Source organism: Equus asinus, chromosome 4, assembly GCF_041296235.1.
Source record: "Equus asinus isolate D_3611 breed Donkey chromosome 4, EquAss-T2T_v2, whole genome shotgun sequence".
Classification (NCBI taxonomy): domain Eukaryota; kingdom Metazoa; phylum Chordata; class Mammalia; order Perissodactyla; family Equidae; genus Equus; species Equus asinus.
Window position 1 is genome coordinate 118096165 of NC_091793.1, and position 23525 is coordinate 118119689.

At 37.8% G+C, this 23525-nt stretch overlaps 1 long non-coding RNA gene across 1 annotated transcript in view; it reads left to right on the forward strand.

The window, feature by feature from the left end:
- The window catches only part of LOC123285207 (uncharacterized), a 432431-nt gene that overhangs the window by 117638 nt on the left and 291268 nt on the right, over window positions 1-23525 (forward strand). The window contains exon 3 of the long non-coding RNA XR_011502880.1: window positions 12388-12500. This is a non-coding gene — a long non-coding RNA (uncharacterized lncRNA). The remainder of the gene's footprint in view (window positions 1-12387; window positions 12501-23525) is intronic.

Below are 23525 nucleotides of genomic sequence, written 5' to 3' on the forward strand. Positions count from 1 at the left end.
TGTGTGGCAGCTAGGCAGTTCCAGATATGGGATGGTGGGGGAGGTCATTTTTTCTCAGCCACCTCTTTGTGGGATTTCATGTTGAATTCTTAATTCCTGCTTGTTATATCCCCTCTCAAATCTACTGTTTGACTTCTGCCTGGCTTTGCCAATGAATGACCATGTGTCTCCCGTATTCTCCAATGCACCATTTTCATAAAGCACACCTGAATTGGACATTTGAAACATGGTGGCAGTCTACAGCTTTAGCAGAGCAGACAACAGAAAATAACCTAAAATCACTGTTCTTACAATTCCTTGCCCTCTCTGCCTCAGGGATTCCTTATGATTATATCTTTCCTCCACCTTTGTATGTTAATAGGATCTCCTGTACTCTCCAGAGTGTTCCACCCAATCATACTCGAACTTTTGCAAAGTTCTTGAAAAAAGGTTAAAAATTATGTCATTAACATATCCTAGTTCAAATTCTTAGGCAGCCCTTGTTCTCCCACTAAGCAAAGAGGAATCTAAGCATCTTTTTTTTTCTCTCTCTCTGTTATACATATATAAAAACGCAAGTTATGGAGTTACTTGATATTCACTCATGACATCAGAAGAAAGAGTTTGCATTTTTGGTGCATTCCTGGCAGCTCATCAAAAGGATTTTGTGTGTACTCCTGACTATTCTTTCTTAATAATTGTTCCTGTATCTGTTATTCATACATTATACAACAGTAGTCATAATACCTGTGTAAATTCAAACTATTTTTGTCTCTATATAAATATCACTTTGGTGTCATTGGATTGGCATATTAAAAAGTATTCTAAGTTGTATTTGAATGGAGAATTCCATAGTCAATGAGTAGCATTCTCTTAATGAATTTTAGATTCTAGAAATTTTAAATTTTCAGTAGTCTTATTGAAACAGTGAAAATAGCATACTTTTTGCCCTGGTGGGAATGAAGACTTCTTGTGTTTCTTGCAGGTTCAAGTTTTTTGCTACAGTCAGATGCATTTTTCTAGGGAAGGCAACCTATATAACATTAATGTTTTTAATATATAAATTCTTTGAAATTCTATAGGACTTAGTGAAATAAGAGAGAATTATAGTTTAAGCTTAAGAGTATTAAAACAATGACTAAGAGCATTAATTAAAACCTCTTCCATTTTATTAAAGAGTTACCAAGAGATTTTGTTTTTTGTGTTTTTTTGCTGAGGAAGATTCGCCTTGAGCTAACATCTGTCGCCAATCTTCCTCTTTTTGTATGTGAGCTGCCACCACAGCATGGCCGGTGATACACAAGTGATGTAGGTCTGTGCCCAGAAACCAAAAACAGGCCACCAAAGCAGAATGTGCCAAACTTAACCACTAGTTCACCAGGGCTGGCCCCCAGGAGATTTTGTTTTAATAAATTTCATGGTTTCATGGAGCTGGGAGAGATCTCAATAGTCATCTGGTCTGTCCACTGGCAATGTAGAAAACTTATTTTCCATTTGTACCTCCTTTGTATATCTTAATCTTTTAAAAATGATGTCTTCCTGTATACTTGAAAACTCTTTATCGTACGCTTGAAATTTTGTCTCTTTATAACATTGCTTTTCCTTTGAAGGCAAAGTCTCTTTCTCTCCTGCATTATTCCCTTCTGACTTTCCCTCTGATTTTTTTTTTTTTTTGAGGAAGATTAGCTCTGAGCTAACATCTGCTGCCAATCCTCCTCTTTTGCTGAGGAAGACTGGCCCTGAGCTAACATCCGTGCCCATCTTCCTCTACTTTATATGTGGGATGCCTACCACAGCATGGCTTGCCACGTGGTGCCATGTCTGCACCTGGGATCCAAACTGGTGAACCCCAGGCTGCTGAAGCAGAACGTGTGCAGTTAACCACTGTGTCACTGGGCTAGCCCCTCACTCTGATTTTTATTCCTATCCTTTCTGCTTGGCTTTCTTCTCTGAAGAAGTATATGCATATAGGTATATGTTCAAGGGGGTTCAATTAATCCTGATATTTATTTAATCCCATATTAAGCTACTTTGATATCATTCCTATACCCAAGTTATGCCTAACCTTTTTTTCAAATTGAGAACTCTAAGATCCTGAAGTTTGGCTTGTTTACTTATTTATATAGGTATTTTTTGGTTAATAAACTTCCTTGTATCAGAAAAATTTAAGGTTAGTAGGCTATAATCTGCCCAATCTTAGCTGTTGTCTTTAACAGGTCCTAGTGCCACCCCCTTGGCTACATCTGTTGTGTATATGTTCTTTCTACCAGACAACTTTTAGTAAGGCATTATGGACTGAGGCCTATGACTCAACCTAAAATTACTCTGAGCAGCCACTGTAAATCTCTTCCTTGTTTAATGTTGTCATATCAGTAACAATAATAACAGCTAAGGCCCGTGATCTTGAAGATGTCTGTCAATCAAATACATCATGATTAATTCCACCTGTCTCTCTCTGAGTCTGGATTCAATAAAACAAATATACAATTCATATAGAGAGTCATGATACTTGTTTGATTTTTTTTCTGGTTAAGCTGTACTGTAGAGCTGCAACCACGATCAAATTTCCTGAGACTTGCCCTCATAGCTGGTATTTGGGATGGCTATTTAGGAAGAGACTTAAAGTAGACATTTGACTAGATGCATGGGCAATCACCATGCCTTATAGCCACAGGAAGAGCTAGGCTTCTAGTTTGACTTCTGGAAGACAAGCCATAGACTATGATCTTGCTGTGCTTCCTGCATAGTGGCAGGGGCAAGATCACATGTCTCTTTCCTGAGGACAGGCTAGTGCAACAGGGACTCCTGGGAGGGCACAGTCACTCTTGCCTAGCGTTTTTCCAAACCTTACCAATCAGACAAATCATCTTCCTGTCTAATGGGAGACAGAGAGACCGAGAGAGGAAACTGCCTTCTCAATATTTCTGAAAAGGCAAAAGTAGGAACATCTGGACAGGGAGAGATGCTCCCCACTTTAGTAACTAACGTTTAAGGAGCACGTATTATGTACCAGGCACTGTGGATACCTTCTTTTGTTTTAGTTGAGTAGCATTCCTTTTCCCCATCTTCTTCTAATAATCCTTTCCTTCCTTAGGAGAACTGATCTCATCTAATCCATAGAGTCCTAGTAGAACCTGCAAATATGCAGCCACTGGAGTAGACTTGTGGTTCAAGTTGGACCATTGATAGGTGTTCACTCCCCTCCTAGGCATAGTGATTTGTCCAAAGGGTGAATATGTGCCCCAAGTAGTTGGAATTTCAAATCATGTCATCTGCAAATAGAGATGTTTGTTTCTTCCTATCTAATATTTATACCTTATTTTAGAAATTAAATTTAGTAATTTATAGTTAAGCTCAAAATAGGTGTTGATTTTGCAGAATCCTCTGAGAGATGATGGAATTTTTCTTCTTTGAAACCTTCATATAATAAATTATATTAAGAGATGTTCTAATATTCCTGCTTGGAGCTTAACTTAGAGCCAGACATATAGTAGGTGTTCTTAGCTAAAACATGGATAAATTCATGAATGGCCAGTAGGTAATTTAGTGGATAATTTACTGATTCCGTATGGAAGTTAGCAATGGCTATAAAAGTGGTCTATAAACCTATTCATGAGAACAGAAACTGTCTTGAAAATCTTGATCATAGATTTTGCAGTTGCAAAGATGTTATGCTTTTACCTGAAGATTGAGTGTTTCTTTATATTTTAAGTACTTGATTTTATCTTATTTTAATCATTAATGTCACTATTACCATAATTTAACATGTTATATTCCTGGAAAGCTTTAATTCTCTTTCTGCTAATCCACTCATGTTCCATTCCTTTGCATAATTCCCATCTCATTCCTCTTTACATGCCAACCATTAAAATTATATGAATATAGTAGGCCTGGGGGATTATTTGCCTTTAGCTCTTCCTACTGCATTCTTTGTCCCCCCTTTTCCCTCCAGCTTTATTGAGATAATTGACAAATAAGGGTGTGTAAATTTAAGGTGTACATCGTGATTCCTCTGTGTTCTTTTTTTTTTCTTGGTGAGTAAGATTAGGCCTGAACTAACATCCATGCCAGTCTTCCTCTCCTTTGTATGTGGGATGCCTCCACAGCATGGCTGATGAGTAGAGTAGGTCCACACCTGGGATCTGAACCGTGAACCCAAGCCACCAAAGCAGAGTGTGTGGAACTCTAACCACTAAGTCATGGAGCTGCCCCCGATTCTTCTGTATTCATAAGACCACTCCCCCATGGTAGTCTTCAGTGAGTTTACAGAGATGTCGTTTTAGCCCATTTACTAGAGACCTCCTTTCCCTACAGAGTAACTACAAATAAATATAAAGTTGGCATCACAAAATAAAATTATCTTAATACAATTTACATGGAGTATTTTGTTTGACAATCTTAGGGTGTAGATAAACAAGATAGTCTTTTCATATCCTGGCATTCCTGTGATCCTTGGCAAATGTCATCATTTTTATTGTATGATGATGGGAAGGGGATAAGAACTAGATGCCAATTAATTTACCTTCAGTTACATAGACTTTATCTTCACTTGAGTGAGAGAGACACAAATACCTGGCTCCTGTGCTCCCTGGATCATCTTTCTTCTTGATTTACGTCTGCTTGAAATATAATATTACACACAGTGCTTCAGAGGTTATTCACAGGTGAATGCCCATTAGACAATCATGTGTTTGATGTATGTACATTATTCTTATGGACCTTTATGATATTTTATTAATCACCATCTACTGTCATGTGATCCCAAATGCCAAAATACAATGCCTTATGGATTGAGCATATGTTGCACAAAATAATTATGCAGAATTACTTTGGCTAAGTTCATTTCTATTTTAACACAGCAATCACTGTGCCTGAATGACCTTGAGCATAAGAAGATTAGAAGCTGTGGTAATTAGTTGGTCGGCCCCACATCACATTAGGAGGTTCTATTAAAATTGTGAGAAAATAAATGGAACAGTGTTCTCTATACTTACAAACCCAGGTCTTTCTTTACCTAATTACATAGCTAGACTGTCAAAACATTTTTCAGAAAAGAAAAAGAAAAATCTTTTGTGAAATCTGTCTTCAGATCGTGTCAATATTTTTATTTCAAAGGGATAAATGCTTTCTGTAATTATTGTGATCTTTGTCCACATTAGATAACTTTTTGTTTCTTTTAAAATAAGAAAACTCTTGGCTTACTGAGTTCTCTGTATACTAAATGGTGCAACGTCTTGGAAAACACCTGATTGATTTTCGTTGAGTGAAGTGGCTGGCTTAAATTTTGGAATATAAGATGATGGTTGAAATTTAAGTGTTGAAATAGTCACTGTGCGGAAAGTTGAGGACAATTAAATAAAAGTTTAACTGAAATTCAGGATGAATTGTTATTTGCACAAGATACCAGTAATTCTGAAATAGATAAACTGTTTCTGTCCTGATTTTTTTTCTCAGCTATATTGAAAACAAGTGTTTGCAATAAGATGGCATTGATTTTTGTCTCAAAACAAAGAGCTCTTCCCCAAATCGTAGCAACTCCAAGCTGAAAACACAACAAAAGGAAACCATAAAATAGTTTTCATAAAGGGAGCAAGTTTTCTTTTTTGGTTATCCAACGCAAACAGAATTAGATTGTATGTAAAGACGTCAAAGAATTTTCCAGGTGTGAAATATTTTAGATAACAATAAAGCAATAAAGTAGCAAATGAAAAAATGAGACAAAATGAATTTATATAGAAAATAGTTTTTCATCAGTTATGCTGGCTGATATCTTGAAAATAGTGTTTGAAGTAATATTATATGATTTAGCTGCAAGTATGTGTGGCAATAAATTCAAGTCTAGAGTTATCCTTCAGTCATATAAAATATTGAACACAGCATATCATTTTAAAATGATGTGTAGTGCACCCTGTAGAGAGCAAAATGACAATCTACGATAATGCTTTCTGACCCCAGCTCTCTGACAAAGCCACAGTTTAACTGGTTTATTGACAGGGTAGATTATTATAGATTAGAGTGGTTCACAAAAGATGGCAGCTCCTATTCTTTTGTAATAGTCCGACTGAGCTGCTCTTGAAAACCCTTCATCCAAGGAGCTCCAAACATTACTAATAGGTACTCTTATGTCTAAGCATTCATCTGATCATTTCTTATGTGTAGGGATTTGGAATCTTAATTAGTATTCATCAGTTATTCCTATGAGACATTCTAGCATATTCAAGTCATTTAAAAATGAGTTGCTAAGGCCTTGGAAGTCTGATTAACCTCTCCAGAGAAATGCTATTAGACCACTTGCCCTCCAAAGCTCAACTCCATCCTTACACAATTGACTCATATTTATGTCTTGACTAAGGGGAAACACATCAATTAGCTTTTGCGGAACCATTTGCTATTGGGCAGGTTGCTTTCCCTCCATTTGTTTCTGTCATTACCTGATTATAAATAAGAATATCACTGATTTTTATCATTCCACTTGCTTTACAGAAGACTTGGCCTAATTCATGTGTTATTTTGTTTTTCCAGAAAAGATCTATGTATATCAAATATAATTAAACACTTCTTTGTTATTGCAAACACTTTGAAGAAAGGCTTTCATTTCATGCTTAGGGGATATTGTATTTTCTTAGAAACCCAAACCCTTTGAATTCTCTTCATATGTTTCTGTGGAATATTTAGCAACTGAAATCTCCTTCATTTAAAGTGTCATGAACAACAGATGGTGTCCCTAAAAAGACTAGTTTCATATTCGAGTCATTTTGCAATAAAGCGATATCCTGTAATTGTATTCAAAGTCGACTTAGTGCTTGTGAGTACGGATCAGAAAGCCAAATGAACCCGAAGATAGCAATAGAAGATACTACATAATAATAGAAGATAATTAATTACATTTAAATAATTTCATACTTGTCATAAATATCAAATCCTGGTCAGACTTACAGTGCTGGAGTTTTGATATCTTTAGGTTCATCCCCTAGCCACACACTTGAGACTTTGAGCAAAAGTTTCCTGCATGACTTCCTTACAGAAGCCATGTCTTTAGGATCCTCGTGTGAATTTCCCTTAGCTCTGATTCTCCACTTCATTCAAGTCTTTCAGCTTTCTGTGACCTTCATTGCTTTCATCACAGAGCTTGCATTTTGCTTTTCTTTGGGCCACTGACTGCTTCTGACCTGAAAATAGGTAAAGTTAGATTATCTTGCCACTTGATCATCTTATTTCCAGCAAAGCCTGGCCATCCCATTGGCTCTATGATTATGGTACAATTGTGGTTTCAAGTACTATATTTAAGTCTAATACTGAAGAATGTAAAAATTTACGTATTTTGCACATGTTTGCTGTAGACCACAAACTGGGATATGAAAACCTGTGTATTTTGAGGATATTTATTCCCTTTAACTTTACGTATTTCGCTTTCTTCAGTCTCCACACCTATCTTGTCTAGTTCCTTCCTGGATATCTCCTTGGGTGCTTACCACACTACTCTCTTTTAGGCCTCTTATATGTCCATTACAGGAAGAAAAAAGGAGAAAAACTAAGCTTTGCCTGCTGCTTAAATCTCCCAACTTTGCAGAGATCAATGGCAAAATATTAGTAGGAAGATATTTCTTGGAGGAATTGTGTGATGGTTAATTTTATGGAAGGTGTTTTTGGCTGAGATTAACATTTAAATCAGTGAACTTGAGTAAAGCAGATTGCCCTTCATATTGTGGGTGGGCCTCATCCGATCAGTTGAAGGCCTGAATAGAACAAAAAGACCAGCTTCCCTGAGCAAGAGGGAATTTTCCAACAGACTGCCTTCAGACTTCATCTCACCATTGGCTCTCCTGGGTCTCCAAGCTGCCAGCCCACACTACAGATTTTAGACTTGCCAACCTCCATAATCATGTGAGCCAATTCCTTATAATCAGCATCTTTCTCTATGTATACACCTCCTATTGGTTCTGTTTCTCTGGAGGACCCTACTACTAACCCTGACTAATGCAAGTTGATTTCCAGTTTGATATAGGATATGATGGATCAAGAAATTTAGAAAGAGTGGAGAGTAGCAAAAACAATGTGGTGAGAAGATTGTGGCTTCCCTCTAGATCTGTGACTAATTACCTGTGTAATTCTGGGTGAGTCTCAATGGACTCGAAGCTCAAAATGAGGAAATTCAACCAGATAAACTTGTATATCCTTTCTAGCTTTACCATGGATGGCTACTTCCCTGGGTGCTCTTGGCCTGGGAGAGGCCTGTAGTTTCCCTGGTACTTCTTCCATCACTACCATGGTATGAAGAATTATGGGAAAAATGTACAAAATGGGAGCATTTGTTGAATATAAAGGAATGAATGTCTATCATTAAAGAATTAAGGAAAAATGGCAAGACCACTTCGTCTCACCCCATACTCGATCAAAATCAAAATAATCAAGTAATCCATTCAAAAACAATCAAATTCTTACTACAAACAATTTCTTGTCCATGTTAGACATTTTGTTTTAATATTGTTGATGGAGAGTTTGATAATTCTAAAAGAAGAAAGGGCAAGACAATAAGGAAATCAACCCTCAAGACTGAGGTCTCCCAGGAAAGTGAGCTGAGACTCCCTGAGGCATCAAACAGAAAGTTAATGGGAGATGTGGATGTGATTGCTCCTGTGTCAGTGCTGGAAGCATTTCCTGTTTCCTATTACATGTTTTATCGAACAGTTTTGCTAAATGATTTTTCTTTGCTTCCTCTCCCACCTTCCTTTTGAATCTTGCTCTTAAAAATTCCTATACTTTCTCTCTGATAGCTTTTCTTCTTTTGTTCTCATTGTTCCTATATATTCTTTTATAATGAAATGGAAATTAAGTTTTTAATTGCTGTATATACTTTTTTCTCTACATATCAGTCATTTTCATCAACAATAGCACACTCATTATTTTTACAGATTTTTGTACATTTGCTGTGTGCTGCTTTCCTAGAGATCTAGTTTGTGGAGAAGGTGCAAGTTATGAGGGCTTAAAGATGAATATAGAAAGCAAATAAATGAAGGATTATATAAAAATAAAGCAGGTGTTCCAGTTAATAAAATAGTATATTATTCTTTTATTGCAGTTATGTAAGAGTTCATCACAAACACTGAAAATACAGATGCAGAAGCCACTGCTATATTTTAAGAATTACCACTGAATTGTCCTCAGAGTATTGGCTGTAAACTGTGTTCCTTAGTCTGAAGGAGTGTAATTTGGTGGTCCAAACTGATATAGTAAGTTCTGTTCCAGTCCTTTTGTAGTGTTTTAAGCATTTGCATCTGCCACCAGGTATGCAAATCTCTGCCCAGGGTAACTGTCTGTTCCCATCAGGACCCATCTATAGCCTCCCAGGGTTACCAGTAGGGGCCCTATGTGGTCTGCTTGCCAGCTAGGTGTGGGGCCTTCCACCCTGGGGAAACTATGTAGTGATCTGTGACTATTGAATAGTGAACTGTGGGTCCTGCATCAACCTAAACATGCCCTCCATTCTGTAACATACAAAACCCAAACAACTGCTCATTGGTTAGTCACCCTCACAATCCACTTATAAAGGTTCTTCAGGAAGCTGATGATATCCATTCACAAAATGAGACAACTCCTTCACATGAGACTCCCTGGTTTTACTTGTTTGTTGTGCCCCCCCAACCTTGACTACCTTTTGGTGACCAGAGGTTACAGAAGTGCTGTTTGTTTTTCCAGCATAATTTTTCAGTTCAGTAGGAGCCCAGAGGCTAGAGGCTGTAACTCAGCCTGGCCCGAATCTGAGCGTAGTGCAGCACCAGAATCCACCCCAACACCTTGCTTCACTTTGATTTTAGCTTATTATAGATAAAAATAACTGAGGGATTGTATATTGACTTTGTCATGATGTTGCATTTTTTTACGTATCCAGCAAGCCAACTCCTTGGGAGTTGGGTTTTCATTTCTAGATTCCACCAATAACTTTTGCCTCCAGTAACTGATGGCTGAGCATCTGCTGTCTCATACCACAGGTGACCTGGTAGCTGTCTAGGCATTAAATGTCGTCATTTCCTGCCCCCTCATCCTTTTCCCAAAGAATACTTTCACCATATTTCAGCGTCATTCTAGAGAATCCCACTTCTGATGCCAACTGTATTATCTGCATTGATGTGGAAAAACATGTGACAGAATTCAACCTTCATTCATGATAAAATAAACTCCCAGCAAACCAAAAAGGAAATTTCTTTAATTTGAGGACATCTGAAAAAACCCCCACCAATCCATCCCTGTGTCTCCCAACCCTGCAACTAAGCTCATACTTAATGGTCAAAGACTGAATACTTTTCTCCTCAGTTCAAGAATAAGGTAGGAATGTTTACTCTGATACTTCCGTTCAACACTTCTGATATATTTTCCATTTCTAGCATCCCTTGGTTCTTTCTTTACAGCTTCCAACTCTTTCCTGACATTCTTTATCTCTTTGTACATCTTGTCCAAATTTTCCCCTGGATCTGTTAGCATTTTTATCAGATGTTTCAAAGTCCCTATCTAATAATTCCAACCTCTAAACCATCTCTGGGTCTTCTTCTATCAATACTTTTCTATCTTGACCGCAAGCCATATTGTCATGCTTCTTTGTGTATCTCATAATATTTGATTGCCTAGAGGATGTTTTGCATAAAAGGATACTAGACACTGAAGTTAATAATATTTACCTCCTAAAAAGGGCATGCCACTTCTTCTGCCATACTGCTAGAGTGGCACCTAATTTAATGTGGTCATCTGTTGTTGTTGAGCTGGTCTGTTATTTAATTAATTAATTAATTTAGCTTTCGTTTGATTCAGGTCACCACTGGCTTCACCAGCTTAGGGTAGGATCAGGATTTACCCTTCAGTGGTGTTTGGGGACTAAGCACTGGCAAGAATCCCAAAATTTCTTAGTACTTTAAAGGTGAGCCACCAGCTTTCCTAACTATAGGTGATCTTTCTCTTCTTTATGTTCTGACTGCCAGCTTTTTGAGTTGCTGAGGAATTATCTTTGTGCCAGGGGAAGAACTGTGGGAAAGCCTTGACGTGTGGGTGCAGATATAATCTGTGGCTGTGGCTCCTTTGAATTCTAGTGTGTAATTCCATATGGTGGTTAAAAGTTTGTTGAAACTTCTATTCATTCCTCCTTAAAACCATCTGTGGTGCATTTGTCCTCATTCTTGTCACTATGCCTAGGATATAAGCAGCTGTGTTTTTTTTTTCTCCTATGAAGGGCTTTTTCATTTCTTAAATTATTTCATTTAGGTTTCTTTATATCCTCAGATTTCTGATTGGCTTAAAAATTATGACTTTGCAGCTTATTTGGTTGTTTTGCTTGTTAGGATGAAAGAATAGACTTTTCCGACTTTGTGTATCTTAATCAGACTTACTTTACTTATGCTGTGTTTTACCTCTCTATCTGGAGTTGAATGCTTTGGTTGTTAAGTTGTAATATTTCCTATCTAATAACGAAATCATTTAAAACCATGGATTGGCATCTGAGTTAAATTTTGCCTGTACCCTGTAAATTTTTGTATGCAATGCTTTCATTGTCATTAATTTCTAAATATTGTTAACTGCAGTTTTGATTTCAGTTCTCCCCAGGAGTGCTTAGAAAGTGGTGTGTGTGTGTGTATGTGTGTTTAATTCTAGTTTTTTTACACTGTGATCAGAGACTATAGTCAAAACAATTCCTGCTTTGAGGGAGTCCTGGCATTCTCTTCACGACTTAACACTCAATAGCATCCTGTTTGGGTCAGGATAATGGGATTGTCTGGCACACAGGTTAGCAATTCATATTTATTGAATGAATGAAAGAAGATTTTTCTTCTAATAAATGTTAACTGTGTACTTTAAAAAAGCTATGTGTAGATCTACAGATTGATCTGTATTACTCTATTCAGGTCTTCTGCTTTTTTTAAATTGATCAATCAAAGACTGAAAGTGGTGTATTGTTTCCCATTAGATTATATTTCTGTCAATTTCTCCTTGTATGTTCTAAAAAACATTACTCTTGTACCTTTTATCCCTCTTTTAAATACATTATGGTTCATGCTAGTTATACTTTTTTCCTATTTTTTCTACATTATTCTTTTTGTTATTTTTGTTTCTCTTCTAATTATTTTCATATTTTACATTGTTTTAAATTCTATTAGTTTTTGACTTTTAATTGTAAAAGATGCTTGATTGTGTGTTTAAAATTGTTTAGGTAAAAAATGAAGTACTGTTTCTTGACTGCTCAAGCATAAAAGATGAATAATGGGAAGAATGTGTGTGACTTGGCCACAAATTGTAATAGCCATTTGATCTCCACAGTTCTTGTTGTTATTAATATTAACTTTTCCCATTTCTAGCAATAGGTTGGCCTATAGTCTTAATTTGCAGCGTTGCTAAGAGTGTTCGTCTTTTTCTGAATTTTCATAGCTATTTTCTTTGGAAGCTGATCAAGTCTGGTTCATGCGTTACCAACCACGTGCCATCGTTCTGAATTTGCCTCCATTAAGATTTCTGATGGTGGTTGGAAAAACATAGAAAAGGTATTGATTTTTCTTATTTATCTTTAGTTAGCTAATTTACTGAACTGTCATTAATTAAAATAAGTTTTCAATTGATTCTCTATAACTATCTGATTATACAATTATATTATCTGAAAATAATGAAAATTTTGTATTCAATGTTCCAGATTTTTAAATTATCTCTTCTGTCTTGTTTCACTGTTAAGTATGATTTGGCTGTTGCTTCAAAATATACAGTTGTTTTAGCAATCATAGCATTGTTTATAGATATTCATTAACTATATAGTAATCGGTTATTGAATATTTAGATTTTTCCTGGTATCCACATCTGTAGCTTCCATATTTTTCCTTTTTGTCTGATTGAACATTACTGTTTCCAGCATCTGGATGATCTCTCTTTCAGAATTTCCCCAAATCGCTTACCTGGCTCTGAGATCGTGTTTCTAAATTCCTTAATTCCTCAGGTTAGAATTAATCTGAACCTAGTGTTTTAAACTCAGTTAGAGTAGCTACATGCTCTCTTCTACTCTAGCCTCCTCTGTGACATGTTTCAGTCCTCTCCTGGAAATACTTGTCCCACCCTTCTGTTCTATAGGTTGAAGCACATGAAATTGTCCTTAGATGAAAGGCATCTGTGAAGACTGCTCCTTAACCTATCTATATGGGTTAATCTAATATAAGCAGTCCTAACACACAGGCTTTAAAAAATAGATTCCTGTTTATTGAGGTACAATTGACAAGTAAGTAAATAGTAGGACCAATATTGGTCTCAGGTCAGGATAGTCTTTTGTGTTGGGCACGCTCCCTTGATTGGACTTGGCCAGCATTTAATGTGATGCTGGTGACTCTATTTGGATGATGGTTTGACTGCTACTAAAACGCAATCTCAGAAGAAAGCCAAAGGGAACCGTTGGGTTTGGGTTCCATCACCCCATAGAGTCACATCTGTGATTAGAACTTAGTTCTTTTTTAGTTTTGCCCCCTCAAGCTCTCTTCGTTGGCCTGTTTCCACCAAGATTGCCCTAGTAGAAGCTGGGGTTTAATTCACCGTTCCTAAACCTGGTCCCTTAGGGGAAGTGGTTGATTATGTCACGCTTCCCCTTCCTCACTAATAAGAGCTAACAGTCTCTTTCTAGTACAAGTCTCTCTCCCTAAATTAGTTTTCCTTTTTGTTTAAGCAGTGGGATGTAGCGGTGCCAGCTCTCATAGAAAGTCAGATTTCTGTTCTCTAATTCTGACTCCATTCCTCGTTTTTTTGGAAACCTTTGGCAAAGTGGGCAGGAGATAAGATGAAGTAATGAAGTATGCTATAAAGGAATACCTGAGAAAATCAAGGACAGAAGAGTAGAGCATTTAAGTTATAAACGCAAGTGGCCAAGTGGAGGGAAAGGAAGTCTTGATTTTTCCACAGATCACAGAGACAAAATGAGTTTTGGGGAATTCAGTATTCAGAGTTCTGCTGAATCAGCCGAGCTAAACAGCACCCAAAGCTAAATTCTTCACTTCTTTTGTTGGTTATTTGAGTTTTCAGAAGTTAGAATTAGAAACTTGGAAACTGCTACTCTGAACCTAATTTTGGGCCATCAGGAAGAATTGTCAATGAATTAAAGTTCTAGAACTTGGGGCAGGAGGACTGCTGCCCTCCCCATCCTCATGCAGTCCTGGAAGGGGGGCAATGGACAGAGGTAGGTGTCTTGGTTTTAGGACAGCAGATTCCAACTAAGAGATGAGATGGGCATACTTTTGTAGCTTGAAATTGTAGAAAGAAAAAAATCTCCGAAGTTAGAGAGCTATCAGAAACAAAATTGCAAATGTGAAGAAAAAAATCCATGGGAGTCAAAAAAGATGGAAACAAATGAGGAAAGTGATGCTGCTGTTCACAGAGCCTTCGGATGAGATTGAAAATATTTACAAAAGGCAAAGGAGGTGCACAATTGAAGGCTCATGTAAAAAGTCAGTACGGTCCTAGAAGAAGCTATCAGGAAGGTCAATAGCAGAATAAGCTGAAATTTGAAAACAAGGGAAAGAGAATGAGAGGCAGAAGTCACAGAGGTTCATTTTTCTATGTGAACATGCCAAGGAATGTAAAGACCACTTGGTTATGTGCAAGCATCTCAGGGCATCACTGTAAGCTCTGTTTTTATTTTCTTTTCCAAACCTGAGTGCTCTACCCACTTTTTTTTTTTTTGTGGCACAGCTGGATTCTGTCATTCTAGTGTAAACTTTTAGATCAATGCTTTGATAAAGCTTCTGTATGATTTATCCCCCTCTTTGCCCAGAAAGTCTTCTTTTAAAAAAAAATTTTGTTATAAATTTTTTAATCATACAAAAAAGTAGAATCTTTTTTTTTTTTGGTGAGGAAGACTGGCCCTGAGTTAACATCTGTTGCCAATCTTCCTCTTTTTTTTTTTTCTTTTCTACCCAAAGCTCCAGCACATAGTCGTATATCTTAATTGTAGGTCATTCTAGTTCTTCTATGTGGGATGCCACCACAGCATGGCTTGATGAGCAGCAGTGTGTATGATCAAGGATCAGAACCAGCAAACCTTGGGCCACCAAAGCAGAAGTGTGAAGTTAACCACTTGGGAATGGGGCCGGCCCCAAAAGAGTATAATTAACACACGTATAACCACTACTTACATATTGATATTGCTTCATCTTTATGTATAGCAAGGGCTAAACTGGTTTAAAGTAAACTCTAGATCTGGAGGAGTTTACCTAAATATTGCAGTATATATTTCTAAATTAAAGAAAAAAAAGGACATTCTCCTACATAACCACAATATCATAATCTCATCAAACAAATTTAACAACAAATCCCTGGTATCATTTAATACTCTGTCCATATTCAAATTTCCCCCATTTTCTCCTGGAATATCTAATTGTATTTTTATTATTACTTTTTTTAATTATTATTTTTTAGGAAGATTAGCCTTGAGCTAACATCTGCTGCCACTCCTCCTCTTTTTGCTGGGGAAGACTGGCCCTGAGCTAATATCCATGTCCATCTTCCTCTATTTTATATGTGGGATGCCCACCACAGCATGTCTTGATAAGCGGTGCATAGCTCCACACCTGGGATCTGAACCGGTGAACCCCCGGGCTGCTGAAGTGAAACGTGAGAACTTAACCACTGCACCACCGGGCTGGCCAACCCCCTTTTCTTTTGGTGAGGAAGATTGGTCCTGAGCTAACGTCCATGCCAATCTTCCTCTATTTTGTATGTAGGACACCTGCCACAGCATGGCTTGGTAAGCGATGCCTAGATCTGCACCCAGGATCTCAACTGGTGAACCCCGGGCCACCAAATCAGAATGTGAGAACTTAACTGTTGCGCCACTGGGCTGGTCCCTAATTGTATTTTTAAAATTAAGATATAATCAAGGATATTACACATAAATCTCTTAAATTATATCTCTTAAATTCCTTTTAATGTAGAATAGTTTTAACTCTTCCTCCACCCAGCCCCAATATTGACTTTTCCAAGACGGGGCCAATTTTATTACAGAAAACCTTATATTTTGATTTTGTCAGACTTTTCTTCATGGTGTTCATTATTCTCTATTCCCTGTATTTCTTCATAACTGAAAGTTAGATGTTAAAAGTTTGATTAGGGTTAGTTTAAACATTTTTAGTAGCTATGGGTATATCACATCAGGAGGTACTTGATGTCTAGTTATCCCACCTGCGCATTGTTTTCTGGAAATCTTTTGGCTCCATGCTCTGCAGCTTGAGGGGCGCTTCTGCTCATCCCTGTCCATGTTCCAGCTCTGGGAACTCCGGCTCAGGTGAGATCCCATGAGATGTTTAGATGCTGTCCCTAGTCTGTCACTCTCCTTGGGTAATCCCATCCACTCTATGGACTTAACAGTCACCCCTGAAAAGACATTGAATGATTGATTTTCTATAGGAGGTAGAATTAGAATGTGATTCGGGGCAGATCAAATTCAGTCTTGCTTGGAAGTGAAAGTCTCTGCATTTTTGTGTCTAAGCTGCCGTTCTTGTGTTGTCTAACTTGTGACTGGATATGCCTATTAGATGGGGAATGCAGACTAAAGTCGTCAGTGCTTTTCTTTATCGTTGGCGTCTATTTCTGTAGCTGGGCTGAAGAAAAAGATATACAATCCAACTCTCCAACATTCCAGCCTCATGAGTCCCTGGTTGAAATTATAGTCTGTTGTTGAGATACCTGTCAGGACATTGATCCTCAGCTACTGAGGGCTAAAACGACAGTAGAAACGATGTTGCAAGGAGCACCCGTCTCTTTAATAATTTATGGTATGGTACTAAATAAATAAAAGAATAAAATGGAAAAAACTTCCCAGTTTTGTTCTCTCTGAGCTTTCACATCTGTGGCACGTTCACCAAAAATCTGCTTGTTATAGCCTCTGATTTGTAACAATGGAAAGTTAAATTGTGGCTATTGAAGATGTATTTTTGCATTTGTAGTGTTACATTGGCAGAGTGGCATGGATGTGCAGGGCAAATATCACAGGATTATAGGTATAAAATCAGGAAAGAAAATTTTTTATACTCTCAATTATTTACTAAAATGTTCACAAACTTATTTCTGTCAACATTATTAACTGGCTTTGTGTGACCTTTTGTGTTTTACACTAAGAATAGCTTCATGTAATATTCCAGTTCTCTTCTACTCTAATTCTCATTTTGTCTAAATCAGGGTTGGTAAGCATTTTTTTCTGTAAGAAGCCAGGTAGTAAATATTTAAGCAGTGCGGGCCACGGGGTCCCTGTCACAACTGCTGGACTTTGTTGCTGGGGCACTAAGCCAGCCACAGACAATATGTAAATGAATGAGCCTGACTGTGCTCCAATAAAATTTAATTTACAGGCATTAAAGTTTTAATTTCTTTAATTTTCAATGCCATTAAATGTTATCTTTCCTTTGATTTTTAATGTAGATCGAAAATGTAAAAAGCATTCTTAGCTCAAAGGCCATATAAAAATAGGGGCAGGCTAGATTTCGTTTGTGTGGTGGTGTCACCGACTAGTTGCCCCAAGGAACTCAAGGGTGGGTTTGGAAGCATTTAACTGTTTTCCCAAATTGTTTTTTTTTCCCTTTTGTTATGTTAAGGAGACGCAATCACCAACCACCCTGAACCGGACCTAGCCTCACCAGCAGAGCTCTGGCTATGACCTTTGCCTTATTTTTAATGCTAATATCTCCCTGGGAGGAGTTTAGGCCTTATTACCATCACCGGCAGTGTATGTGGAAGCATGTTTTCCAATGGAGAGAATACCGACCTCTCCTTTTTGAATATTCATTCCCCATCCAAAATAAATGTCTCTGCTTCCCTTTGTTCAGGGGCGCCATGACCTTGGAAATGATTCCGCATGGTCTCCTATTTGCCGCAAATATACTTTACTTTGTGAGACAACTACTTCTGGTTTAACTTGCCCAGAGGCACACCTACTTTGGTTCAGTAACAGTTGGGCCTGTGTAGTTTGCCATGTCCTGGTCCAAATCTTTTGTTTTAATCCTTATCTATTTCTCTCTCTGACTTTTTCTCTCTCCCCGTTCCTTTTACACACATATACAGAGTTAAACAATTAAGTTTTTCCTAGTTTCAAAGAACAATAGTGTGATCTTGCGATTTATAATAACAAATATATATTTGGTCTTCAACAGGTTCCTGGTACATAGATCCTAAAACCCTTGGAATTGTCTAAATCTTGAGAGCAATCAAGTTGTCTTTTGTTGTGTTAATGAGGTGAATTTTCAAAAGCCCTGCAACTTAAGGGTGAGGGCTGGTTGTCAGGAGAATCAACTATGTGATTATGTTACTGAACCAGGTTCTTTTTTGCCCACCGCCCAGAAAGCCAAACACCGAGACCACCAGATTGCAGCAGAGAGAGAGTGTAATCACAAGGCAGCCATGTGAGGGAGCGAGAGCATGAGTCTCAAATCCGCTGTCCTGAAAATAGAGACTCAGGGATATTTATGGGATGGGGGGCAAGGTGGACTGAAATATGGAGATAGGTGATTGGAGGTGAGGAGAGTTGAGGTAATTGATGATGTGCGTAAGCGTAGGCAGACTTCATGCCTCTTCACAGGACGCATGCTCACAAAATGGCAGTGTTAGCATGATCTGAGGGTGGAGTTTTTAGCCCCTTGACATCAGAAGGTTGCCTATTGGACATCTGTGTGGTCCCAGTTGATGAGTTAGTGGTCTCAACCAGCCTGAAGTGGACAAGGAGTGATAATTCCTGAAAAACAGCTCACCCACCTATTACCATGGTGACCCAAGCTCCAGGGAAATGTTATCTACCTAGTTATCTAGCCTAGTGGGAATTGGGTAGCATATTGCCTAAACAGAACAGTTAACAATGGGTGGGTTAAAGAGCTAAAAGCTATATTCAGTAATTGCAAAAAGGAAAAAAACCTTTAGTTCCTAGCTACTTGATCATCAGTGGCTAACTCTTTGCCAGTTTCAATTAGAGGGTTAGAACTTTCAGACTCACTTCCTGACCTCCTGGGAAAGGAGAGGGGCTAGAGATTGAGTTTAATCACCAATGTAATGTACTCAGTCATGCCTATGTGATGAAGCCTCTATGAAAACCAGAAAGGTCAGGGTTCAGAGAGCTTCCGGGTTGGTGAACACACGGAAATTTGGGGAGAGTGGTGTGCAAGGAGAGAGTGTGGAAGCTCTGCAGCTTTTCCCCATACCTAGTCCTATGCATCTCTCCCATCTCGCTGTTCCTGAGTTACATCTTTTTATAATAAACTGCTTATTTAGTAAGTAAAATGTTTCTCTGAATTTTGTGAGCCACTCTAGCAAATTAATTGAACCCAAGGAGGGGGTCATTGGAACCTCTGATCTATAGCTTGTAGGTCAGAAGCCCAGATGGCATCTGACATGGCCGAAGAGAGGGGATGGGGTCTTGTAGGACTGAGCCCTTAACTTGTGGTGGGATCTGATACTATCTCTAGGTAGTTAGTGTCAGAATTGAGTTGAATTGTAGGACACCTACCTGGTGTTGGAGAATTGGTTGGTGGTGTTGGAAGAAAACCCACACACTAGAATTGGGTGCAGAATCGTAAATGGCAACTCATCAAGATATTCATTTCCCCTCAAAAATACAAATACAACCTCTCAGTATAAAAAGAAATGATGAATAAACATAGTAATTGTGACTAATATCTTTTTTTTTATTGAGTTAATGATAGGTTACAATCTTGTGAAATTTCAGTTGTACATTAATGTTTGTCATTCGTGTTATAGGTGCAGCACTTCACCCTTTGTGCCCACCCCCCACCCCACCTTTCCCCTGGTATCCACTAAACTGTTCTTAGTCCACATTTTTAAATTCCTCATATGAGTGGAGTCATACACAGATTATCCTTCTCTAGCCGGCTTATTTCACTTAACATAATTCCCTCATGGTCCATCCATGTTATTGCAAATGGAATGATTTTGTTCTGTTTTGCAACTGAGTAGTATTCCATTGTATATATGTACCACATCTTCTTTATCCATTCGTCTGTTGATGGGCACTTAGGTTGCTTCCATGTCTTTGCTATTGTAAATAATTCTTCAGTGAACATTGGGGTACATAGGACTTTTGGGATTGCTGACTTCAAGCTCTTTGGATAAATACCCAGTAGTGGGATGGCTGGATTGTATGGTAGTTCTATTTTTAATTTTTTGAGGAATCTCCATACTGTTTTCCATAGTGGCTGCACCAGTTTGCATTCCCACCAGCAGTGTATGAGGGTTCCTTTTTCTCCACAACCTCTCCAAGATTTGCTACTATTAGTTTTAGATATTTTTGTCATTCTAATGGGTGTAAGGTGATATCTTAGTGTAGTTTTGATTTGCATTTCCCTGATGATCAGTGATGATGAGCATCTTTTCATGTGCCTATTGGCCATCCGTATATCTTCTTTGGAGAAATGTCTGTTCATGTCTCCAGCCCATTTTTTGATCGGGTTGTTTGATTTTTTGTTGTTGAGTTGTGAGAGTTCTTTATATATTATGGATATTAAGCCTTTGTCAGATATATGACTTGCAAATATTTTTTCCCAGTTAGTGGGTTGTTTTTTTGTTTCAATCCTGTTTTCATTTGCCTTGAAGAAGCTCTTTAGTCTGATGAGGTCCCATTTGTTTATTCTTTCTATTGTTTCCCTTCTCTGAGAAGGCATGGTGTTGGAAAAGATCCTTTTAATACTGATGTCAGAGTGTACTGCCTACGTTTTCTTCCAGAAGACTTATGGTTTCAGGTCTCACCTTTAGGTCTTTGATCCATTTTGAGTTTATTTTGGTGAATGGTGAAAAAGAATGGTCAATTTTCATTCTTTTACATGTGGCTTTCCAGTTTTCCCAGCACCATTTGTTGAAAAGACTTTCTTTTCTCCATTGTAGGCCCTCAGCTCCTTTGTCAAAGATAAACTGTCCATAGATGTGTGGCTTTATTTCTGGGCTTTCAATTCTGTTCCATTGATCTGTGCACCTATTTTTGTACCAGTACCATGCTGTTTTGATTACTGTAGCTTTGTAGTATGTTTTCAAATCAGGGATTGTGATGCCTCCAGCTTTGTTCTTTTTTCTCAGGATTGCTTTAGAAATTCGGGGTCTTTTGTTGCCCCATATGAATTTTAGGATTCTTTGTTCTAATTCTGTAAAGAGTGTCATTGGGATTCTGATTGGGATGGCGTAGAATCTGTAGATTGCTTTAGGTAGAATGGACATTTTAACTGTGTTTATTCTTCCAATACATGTACATGGAATGTCTTTCCATCTCCTTATGTCATCATCCAATTCTCTCAGAAAGGCCTTGAAATTTTCATTATATAGGTCCTTCACTTCCTTAGTTAAATTTACCCCAAGGTATTTTATTCTTTTTGTTGCGATTGTGAATGGTATTGTGTTCTTGAGTTCTTTTTCTGTTAGTTCATTATTGGAGTATAGAAATGCTACTGATTTATGCAAATTGATTTTGTACCCTGCAACTTTGCTGTAGTTGTTGATTACTTCTAAGAGTTTTCCAATGGATTCTTTGGGGTTTTCTATATATAAGATCATGTCGTCTGCAAACAGCGAGAGTTTCACTTCTTCCCTCCCTATTTGGATTCCTTTTATTCCTTTTTCTTGCCTGATTGCTCTGGCCAGGACCTCCAGTACTATGTTAAATAAGAGTGGTGATAGAGGGCATCCTTGTCTCATTCCTGTTTTCAGGGGGATGGCGTTCAGTTTTTGCCCATTGAGTATGATGTTGGCTATGGGTTTGTCATATATGGCCTTCATTATGTTGAGGTAGTTTCCTTCTATGCCCATTTTGTTCAGAGTTTTTATCATAAATGGCTGTTGGATCTTGTCAAATGCCTTCTCTGCATCTGTTGAGATGATCATGCAGTTTTTATTCCTCAGTTTGTTGATGTGGTGTATCACGTTGATTGATTTGCGGATGTTGAACCATCCCTGTGTCCCTGGTATGAATCCCACCTGATCATGATGTATGATCCTTTTGATGAATTGCTGAATTCTGGTTGCCAAAATTTTGTTTAGAATGTTTGCATCTATGTTCATCAGTGATATTGGCCTGTAGTTCTCTTTTTTCGTGGTGTCCTTGTCAGGTTTTGGTATCAGCGTGATGTTGGCCTCATAGAATGTGTTAGGAAGTATTCCATCTTCCCTAATTTTTTGGAATAGCTTGAAAAGGATAGGTATTAAATCCTGTCTGAAAGTTTGGTAGAATTCCCCAGGAAAGCCATCTGGTCCTGGGGTTTTATTCTTTGGGATGTTTTTGATTGCTGTTTCAATCTCTTTCCTTGTGATTGGTCTGTTCAAATTGTCTGCTTCTTCTTCAGTGAGCTTTGGGAGATTGTAGGAGTCCAAGAATTTATCCATTTCCTGCAGGTTATCCATTCTGTTGGCATATAGTTTTTCATAGTATTCTCTTATAATCTGTTGTATTTCTGCAGAGTCTCTTGTTATTTCTCCTCTTTCATCTCTGATTGTGTTTATTTGAGCTTTCTCCCTTTTTTTCTTTGTAAGTCTGGCTAGGGGTTTGTCAATTTTATTTATCTTCTCAAAAAACCAGCTCTTTGTTTCATTGATCCTTTCTACTGCCTTTTTCATTTCAATAGTATTTATTTCTGCTCTGATTTTTCTTATTTCTCTCCTTCTGCTGACTTTGGGCTTTATTTCTTCTTTTTTCTCTAGTTCAGTTAGGTGTAGTTTAAGATTGCTTATTTGGGATTTTTCTGGTTTGTTAAGATGTGCCTGTATTGCGATGAATTTCCCTCTTAATACAGCTTTTGCTGTATCCCATATGAGTTGTTATGGCATGCTATCATTTTCATTTGTTTCCAGCTATTTTTTGATGTCTTCTTTAATTTCTTCAATGATCCATTGCTTGTTCAGTAGTGTGTTGTTTAGTCTCCACATCTTTGTGCCTTTCTCAGCTTTTTTCTTGTAATTAATTTCTAGCCTTATAGCACTGTGATCGGAGTAGATGCTTGTTATTATTTCCATTTTTTTAAATTTGTAGAGGCTTGCCTTGTTTCCCAACATATGGTCTATCCTTGAGAATGTTCCATGTGCACTTGAGAAGAATGTGTATTCAGCTCTTTTAGGGTGAAGTGATCTATATATGTCTATTAAGTACAATTGTTTTAGTTTTTCATTTAGCTCCACTATTTCTTTGTTGATTTTCTGTCTGGATGATCTGTCAATTGATGTGAGTGGGGTGTTGAGGTCCCCTACTATTATTGTGTTGTTTTTAACATCTTCCTTTAGGTCTGTTAATAGTTGCTTTATGAATCTTGGTGCTCCTGTGTTGCATGCATAGATATTTATAAGCGTTATTTCTTCTTGATGAAGTGTCCCTTTGATCATTATATGTTGTCCCTCTGTGTCTCTCTTTACCTGTCTTATTTTGAAATCCACTTTGTCTGATATAAGAATTGCACCACCTGCCTTTTTTTCCTTGCCATTAGCTTGAAGTATTGTCCTCCACCCCTTCACCCTGAGCCTGTGTTTGTCCTTGGGGCTGAGGTGTGTTTCTTGGAGGCAACAAATTGTTG